Below are 9,398 nucleotides of genomic sequence, written 5' to 3' on the forward strand. Positions count from 1 at the left end.
GGGTGGGCTGAGGGGAGAAGGGGCTTGCCTTTTCCCCTTACACACAGAGCGTCCCAGTTCCCACTCATGACTTGTGTAGGTTAAGACGCCTGAGCGGGGGGAAAGAAGGGGTCACCGCTCCGGGAGAGGATGCCGACTGCCAGAAGACACCCCGAGAGTCCGATGGGCAGAAAGCACCGGGCTGGGCGAGGGGGAAACAGACCGTGGTCTGGAGCGGTAGAAGTGGCCTTACGGCGTCAGTGCCGCGCTCTGTTAAAGGAAAATGGGACCGTGGGTTGTGGCAGGCTGTGAGCACTGTGAGGACGCTGACCGTAAGGGATAGGTTCAGCCCAACGACAAACGACAGACAAAGGTGTAGAGGGCCTTCCTGGGTTTAACGATGATTAGTCTAGAATTCGGGATAGAATTCTTTTTCTAGAGGAAGACCAGTGTGGTAGCCGTCGATTAATTGAACGTCCTGGAAGCTGGTACAGCTTCTGGAGAAAAGGATGGACCACCATACCTTGGGCAAAGCTTTGTTTTAACTCATAATGTTAAATCAGATCCTAGGCAAAAGTATCGTTGAAAATTAATTTGGGGGTGGGGCGTGGTGTCTCACGCCTGTAATCCCAGGACTTTGGGAGGCCATGGCGGGTGGATCACCTGAGGTCGGGAGTTTGAGACCAGCCTGGCCAATAGGGTGAAACTCTGTCTCTATTACAATACAAAAATTAGATGGGTGTGATGGTGCACACCAGTAATCGCAGCTACTCGGGAGGCTGAGGCACAAGAATCATTTTAACCTGGGAGATGGAGGTTGTAGTGAGCTGAGATTGGGCCACTGCACTCCAGCCTGGGCAACAGAGTGAGACTCTGTCTCAAAAACCAAAAAAAAAGACAGTTAATTTGGGACTTAAGGCATATATGAAAATCATTGGGGGGTTCCTATTCAAGACATGAGCCTGCCTCATCTCTGCACCTAAGAATCCTGAGAAGATCTAGGCATGCCTCGATTTGCCTAGATCGCTGCTGCCCAGCCGCTAGCCAGTAAGAACACTTGAAACGTGACTAGTCCAAATGGGAATGTGCTCTAAGTTTAAAATATGCACGAAATTTCGTGGATTTAATAAGAAATAAAGATAAAATAGCTCAAAATTTTATATTGATTACACATGAAATAACTTGGCTATATTGAAGAAAATATATTTAATACCAGAAGTTTCTTTTACTTTTTAAATACCGCTACTAGAAAATTTTAAATTATGTTTTTAGAGCATTATATATTTATTGGACAGCTTCGGTCTAGACTTAGGAATTCATACTGCTTTTTCACAGTCCTGCAATGACTTACCAGAGGACTTGGAAGATGAAGAACCAAATACAGGTTTCTCAGAATTCACCACATTCTCTTCAGCTATCTAATAGCATCCACCCAACGTTCTTCTGTTTTCTTAAGTATCTTATGTCAGGGTTTTCAAATGCCTTTCCAAAAAAAAAAAAAAAAGAAATGAAATTTCTTAGGCATGACTTGTTCATGTGAAAAATTCAATAAAATAACGAGAGTTTTATAGTTGGGAAAGACTTTTTTTTTGGGGGCCTATGATTGAAACATGACCCTTATTTAAACTTTTTTTTCAAATTGCTCTCAGATATTCAAAATTAACTGAAAACAGATGGATAATCTTCTAAACCTGATGGATATGGAGATTAGGGACTGTGTAGTTTGAAAACTTTTTGAAAGCTCTTCACACCATTTTAGTACTCCACTCATGCATAGGCTTGTCACCTACCAGAATGCACTGTCTATGGTATGCCACACAGTTGATAAGAGGGAAATATGGAAATGACAGTAGGCAAAGAGTAAGAGTACTCTAGTAGCCTGAAACGTGATGCTTACTTAGAGTCTTAGACTCAACTGTCTTTTCCCCTGCAGCAGTGACTAGATCTGGCACCTCTGTACTTCTATAGTCGCTGCAAGCACATGACAGGGAAAAAGGTTGGCTCCAGGGGTTCTTTCTTCACCAAGACTAGTCCCCTTGTTCTCTTTGTTGTTTTTAAAAAAAGAGTCTTGGGGTCTCGCTCCCATGCCCAGGATGGAGTGCAGTGGCACCATCCCGGCTCACTGCAACCTTAGCCTCCTGAGTAGTTGGGACTACAGTGCACGATACCACGCTGGACTAATTTTTTTTTATTTTTTATTTTTTTGGTAGAGATGGGGTTTCGCCATGTTACCCAGGCTGGGCTCAAGTGATCCTCCCGCCTCTGCCTACCACATTGTTGGAATTACAGGCGCAAGGCACCCTCAGGCCCTCTTTTGAGGAAAGCTCAGTAACACTCCTAGTTTCTTCTTTTTGTTAGATTTGTTCTGGAGCCACTTCTCTTTTGCAAACATGCTCTCTCCAGCTTCTGTTTTTCCTTCCTGCCTCCAAAGACACAGGCTTTTTGTTTTAAGGATTTTATACCTGATTACCAAGGGAAAATTGAATATAACAAAAACAGAGACGTAAAACAGTTAAATACAGTAAATGCCTGGTTTCTTTTGTGCTCAGAATAGGGCTTAAGTCCCAGCCCTCACCCTTGGGACCTCATTTAGGAAATACTACCTCAAATACCTTTTTTCTACATTAAGAATGCAATCTAGGCAGGATAATGTTACGTCATTTCTGTCCTGGAATTTCAGGGTATTTCCTGTTTCAGATGTTTTTTGACTAGAGAAATAAAATCAGGTATTTATTAAATATTCATGTATTTTTTTCATGTTGGTGTCACTATGTAGACTCACTGCCCTGTCAGTGTTGACTCAACTGTTAGTTTTTTGTTTGTTTGTTTTTAATAAATTGAGATGGAGTCTTGCTATGTTGCCAGGGCTGGTCTCAAACTCTGGGGCTCAAGCGATGCTTCTGCCTCCCAAAGTGCTGGGATTACAGGTGTAATCATGCCCAGCCAACTGTTAGATATTCTTAACAGAAAGTAAGCAGAAATGCTTTAAGGAGACAGTGATTAATGATTCATTGTCTTATTGGGATATAATACCTAGCAATATTGAGAATTACTATGCCAAGCCTGAATTTTTACCACAGTCCTCCATTTTATCAATAAAGTCAAGATCAGATTTAGTGAGCGGTGGAGTTATCTTGCAAACCCAGGTCTGTCTGGTGGCAAAGTTTGTGTGCCCTTAGTCACTAGGTTTTACTAACATAATTAAAAGACTTTTTTGGTCCGTGTTTATAAGTAGATAATTTGTACAGTAGATTTCCCAAAAGGCAGAGAACTAGAACCTTGTTTTTAACTCCATTTTCTTATTAAAGTGAAATTTTTCTTGATATCTTTTGACTTATTATGTGTTTATCCCAATATTAAGAAATTCCCCCAAAACTTAATTCTTTAAGGCTCAGCGTAGAAGATGCTGAACTTCCTAATGAGACTTTCTTACAGACCTGTGCTATCCAGCACAGTAGCCACTAGGTCATGTGGCTATCGAGCACTTGATTTTTTTATCTCTAACAAAATGATCAGTTTAACATTTTCTTGCTCTTCATCAAGTTTATAACCTAATACTTTTTGGAAGATTTCAAAATATTTTGGGCTATGTAAAGTAAATCTCTTAAAATACCAAACCTTAAGAACAAGACCAAAAGTAAGTTATAAGGAGTGTGTGTTTGTATTTTTAAAATAAATTCTTATTTTCCTTATTGAAAGATAAAAAATTTTAAGACTGTTCTTAGATAATTTTCTTTAGGTGAAAAATGGGAGAAAAACTGTGGAAAGAGATGCTCTTGGAGGAAATTCCTTTAAATTTAACGAATACTTTCACAAATTGTAAATATTAAAATGCACAGATTTGATTGAGTACATGAAGTACTTAGATGAGACAAAATTTAAAATGTATATTTGTTAAAAATACAAAATAGAAGACTACAAAATCTTATATGAGTTTGCCTTTAAAACACATTTGTTTTGTGAAAAAACCTAAATTTTTTTCTAAGCTACTGATGCACTCTCATCTCTCTCTTTTTTTTCTCTAAAGCACAATGACGAATTTTGGCAGTATAATACCTTCCAGTACTGGAGGAATCCTTTGCCGCCTATTGATCTGGCAGACATTGAAGATTTAAATGAAGATACCCTGACAGAAGCAACACTTCAGGGCAGGAATGAAGGGGCCGAGGTTGACATGGAGTCCTGACGTAAGGAGCTGAAGCAGTGGGATTGGCTGATTTCAGGAGATGTCTCTAAATGAATTCTCGTATTCTTAAGGGAAAAGTTATTTTCCATACTTGAAGTTATATTTCCAAACCTGAGAAATGAAGAAAGATTCTTCTGATATTAAATACCTATAGTTACTACTGAACCTCTTATTAAGGATTTGTCAAGGATAGAGTACAGTTGTTGGGGAAGTATTTTATGTATGCATTCTTAGAGCAAAAAGTTTTGTTTAAATTCTAGAATTGAAGGTACTGATCTTATAAAAAGAAATTCTAGCAGTTTTAGAAATACGTGGGAAAAACTCAAATATTCTATCTGCACCAAAAAGTTTATTTGTAGTACATAAAATGAATATGTATAAAATGTTTTATAATAACTTGTTAATAAAGTACTTTCTAATACATTCTATTGACTCTGTTAGTTGAACAAATAGCTGACTTGAACATCTATGCAAACTTAAGATGGGCGGGATTGTTGTAAATGCTATTGTTTTAAAAGAGCTTTCTAAATGTAAAGTAGTGAGAATTTCAATTTGGGTAGCATGTTTGCATAAGTTCCAATATTTGATGTTTGTTAAGCTCTACTATGGGCAACTGAAGATGGATAAAGAACAATGAAAACTGAGTCAGTGCCTGCTTCCCCCTCTTTTCCCAGGATTAGAGGAAAAAATTTATTATATGATCAACTTCTTGGTTTTCAATTGCTTCGAGGCATGGTGTTATTCCTTATTACTTTAGACCTGTAGTTCTCAACACTGACAGCACTTGAAAAATCTTTGCCTGGGCCTCCCTCTTGAGAGATTCTTGTTTAATAGTTCTAAGGTGGGTCTTGGATATAACTATTTTTTTAAGCACCAGCCCTATTTCCCTCCATTTCTCTCATGTGCAGACAGGGTTGAGAACCACTAGACTAATGGTCGTTTTTCCTGTTTAAAGGAGATAACTAATTTGAGCTGAAGCAATGCTTCTTAATTAGCTTTGTTTTTGTTTTGCTCTGTTGGTGGCTTTGTTACAACTGAATTATTGTGTTATTACTATTTCATTGTTAAAGAAATAAAGTAAGCAATTCGTGATGTGAGTATCAGTGATTCAGTTAACTAACTTTTGTACTGCATCCAGAATGTTGGTTTTGTAATTGAATAACTGGTTCTTGCTTGTGTTTTTTGTTGCTGATGACATTAGATCCAAAATTCAAGAAAAGTGGTAAATGCCATTGAGAGGGAAAGAGAAAAACTTGATTTTTTTGTGTGTACTGAAGGATTTAAGAATGGGTTGACATTAATAAGAATGTTTTAGAACAGAAGACAAACTGTATAGCATTGTGGTCAGACATGGTTCAAAGTCTTGTACTGCCACTTCCTACCTATGTAACTTTAAGCCAGTTATTTTTCATTTCCAAGCCTTGAATTTCTCACCTGTAAAATGAGAAATAATAAATAGTATCTACCTCAGAGAGACTGTTTATTGTCAAGCAATGTTATAAGTACTTTACTTGCATCATCTTGTTTAGTTCTCATAATAACCTTATGTTAAGGTAGGTTAAAAAAATCATTAGAATAAATATGCTCCCTATAGTTAAAGTTTTTAACTGCCTCTAGAAGTTTCAGGATAGAAATTGGAACTGAAACTTTCAGCTTATGATATTTTCAACTTATGATGGGTTTATCAGGACATAACCCCATGGTTAGTCAAACATACTGAATTTATATCACTTTCACACTGTGGTAAACCTGAAAAATCCTGTCAAACCATCAAGTCAAGGGCAATCTATATATTGAAAAGAGAAAGAGTTAAAATAATTCCTTTAAAAAAGTTGTTTACTAAGTAAACTTAAGGTAACAGCAAAATTTCATTGTGGATAAATTGAGGTAAAATGTAGGTTTTTAAATGTTTTATAACTTTTCACCCCAATTCCCTAATGTAACATCTTAAATTACCACAGTGCAATTATGAAAATCAGGAAATTTACATTGATAAAATTGTCTTGTATGATTATGAGGACATGGAAAGAATGACTTCAGATAACTTTTAAAGTATACATGTCAAAAACCTTGAAAAGTTATAAAATTTATAGACTATTCAACTTTCACCATTGTCCTATTCTTTTTCTAGCCCAGCATCCAATTCAGGCTCACATGCTATATTTAGTTACAGTATCTCCTTAGTGGTCTTTAATCTAAAAAAACTCAGAATTTCTTTGCTTTTCATGACCTGGGTACCTTTTGAAGAGCACTGTTCAGGTATTTCATAGGATGGCCCTCGATTTTGGTTTGTCTGATGTTTCTTAAAAATACGCCTCGGTAAGAACTCTGTGGAAGTGATGTTGATATATCCGTGCGTCATGTCAACAGGCACAAGAATCTCAGCTTGTCTCATCGGTAATCATAATGTTGATTACTTGGTTAAGATGGTGTCTGCCAGGTTTCTGTTTTGTAAAGTTACTGTTTTCCTTTTTGTAATTAATTATTACCTTCTGGGAAAATACTTTGAGACAGTACATACTCCATTCCTTATACTCTGCCCACAAATTTTAGGATTGATGAGTCTTGCCTTACTGCCGTACTGCTCTGGTATATGTCAAATGGTAATTTTCTTTTTTTCTTTTTTTATTTAGAAAAATAGCTTACTTAAAAATTATTTAACTACCTGACAGATCTCTATAATGCTTTCTCTCCTTACCTCTCTTGGCTGATTACTCTCTAATTATCTTTTCATAGGATGATAATTTTGTAACATCCTTGTCTATAGGAGTATAGAAAGATACTCTGTTCTGGCCTGGCATGGTGGCTCACGCCTGTAATCCCAGCACTTTGGGAGGCCGAGGTGGGTAGATCGCCTGAGGTCAGGAGTTTGAGACAAGCATGACCAATATGGTGAAACCCTGTCTCTACTAAAAACTCAAAAATTAGCCAAATGTGGTGGTGTGTGCCTGCAGTCCCAGTTACTTGGGAGGCTGAGGCAGGAGAATTGCTTGAACCCGGGAAGTGGAGGTTTCAGTGAGCTGAGATCGCGCCACTGCACCCCAACCTGGGCGACAGCAACAGTCCATCTCAAAAAAAAAAAAATGAAAAAAAAAAAGAAAGATACTCTATTTCTTCTTGCATGCTGATAAAAAAAATTTTTTTAACTTAATATCAGGGGTACATGTGCAGGATGTGCAGGTTTGTTACATACGTAAACACATGTCATAGGGGTTTGTTGTACAGAATTACTTCATTTCACCCAGGTATGAAGCCTAGTATCCAGGAGCTGGAGGCTACTATCCTTAGCAAACTAACACAGGAACAGAAAACCAAATACCACATGTTCTTACTTATAAGTGGGAGCTAAATGATGAGAATACACGGACACAGAGAGGAACGATGCACAGAGGTGTATCGGAAGGTGGAGGGTGTGAGGAGGGAGATAATCAGGGAAAATTTTCTATTTTTATCATGCCTTCTATATTAATTGAAATTCTGTAAAGCAGTGGTCCACAACCTTTCTGGCACCAGAGACTAGTTTCATGGAAGACAATTTTTCCACAGACCTGGGGGTGGGGGATGGTTTTGGGATGATTCAAGTGCATTATATTTATTTTGTACTTTATTATTATTACATTGTAATATATAATAAAATGATTATACAACTCACTATAATGTAGAATCAGTGGGAGCCCTGAGCTTGTTTTCCTGCAACTACATGGTCCCATCTAGGGGTGATGGGAGACAGTGACAGATAATCAGGCATTAAATACTCCTAAGGAGCCTGCAACCTAGAAGATGCCTTGCATGCACAGTCACGATAGGATTAGCAATCCTATGAGAATGTAATGCTGCTGCTAACTTGACAGGAAGCAGAGCTCAGGCGGTAATGCAAGGGATGGAGAGTGGCTATAAATACGGATGAAGTTTGCTCACTTGCCTACCACTTGCCTCCTGCTGTGCAACCCACATCCTAACAGGCCATGGACTTGTAGTGGCCTGTGGCTTAGGGGTTGGGGACCCCTGCTGTAAAGGAAGAGCTTTCCTTTTGCCTCATTTCTTTATTTAGGTATTTGTTGACATCAATATAGACTAATGGGCAATAATTTATTCTGAGTTACCATTGCTATCATTTTGTGGCACAGATCCCAGATTTAGCTGTTGGAGGCCCTTCGAGTTGACTCTTGTTCCTTCTTGCTCCACTTTTCAATATATTTTATTATTTATTGTGTGAATACTGGTTAACATTGACAGTGGACTTTACATGTTTCATGGCTGGAAATCAGTGTTAGCTGTGCAACACTGTCATTTACTAAACAATTTGAACCTTGGAATTCTCAGAAAATGAGGACATTGATATCCATCTTAGGAGCAGAATGGGGATGGAATGACATGATGGCTGTAGGGAACTCAGAGTGAACACTAAATAACATTTCAGGCCCTCTTCCTTCTCTGTAGTAATTGAAATGTGTGTATTTGCTATGTCTCTGATAGATATATGATTGACAGATAACTATTAGTGATATCTGGCTATACCTGACGTGAACTGAGGCAAACATTCTGATTAAGGTCACTTTTAAAGAAGTTTAGCTATTGGAGTCTCTGGAGTCCACAGACCTAAACAATAATACTCTAGCAATTTATATGTATTGATTGTTGTATCTTGTGTCTTTCTGATGTGACCCTGTAGTGGCAGAATCCTAAGATGGTCCCTAAGGGATGATTCTCATTCCCTGGTGTAACATCCACTTATTTAATCAAATGCTAGTTGAGGCATTATTGTGAAGAATTTTGCAGATGTAATTAAAGACCCTGATACTGTTTGGATCTGTGTCCCCACCCAAATCTCATGTTGAAATATAATCCCCAATGCTGGAGGTGGGGCCTGGTAGGAGGTAATTAAATCATGGAGGTGGTTTCATGGTTTAACACCATCCCCCTTGGGGGAATGATAGTGAATTCTCATGATATCTGATTGTTTAAAAGTGTGTGGCACCTCCAGCCTCCTTCCTCCTGCTCCTGCCATGTGAAGTGATTCACTCCCCCTTTGCCTTCCGCCATGGCCTTCCGCCATGACTATAAGCTTCCTGAGGACTCCCCCGTAGCAGAAGCCACTGTGCTTCCTGTACAGCCTGTGGAACTGTGAGCCAATTAAACCTCTTTTCCTTATAAATTACCCAGTCTCAGGTGTTTGTTTATAGCAGTGCAAGAATGGACTAATTACTGTTCCAAACCAGTTGACATTCAGATA

This window comes from Mandrillus leucophaeus, unplaced genomic scaffold (assembly GCF_000951045.1).
Source record: "Mandrillus leucophaeus isolate KB7577 unplaced genomic scaffold, Mleu.le_1.0 Scaffold833, whole genome shotgun sequence".
Classification (NCBI taxonomy): Eukaryota; Metazoa; Chordata; class Mammalia; order Primates; family Cercopithecidae; genus Mandrillus; species Mandrillus leucophaeus.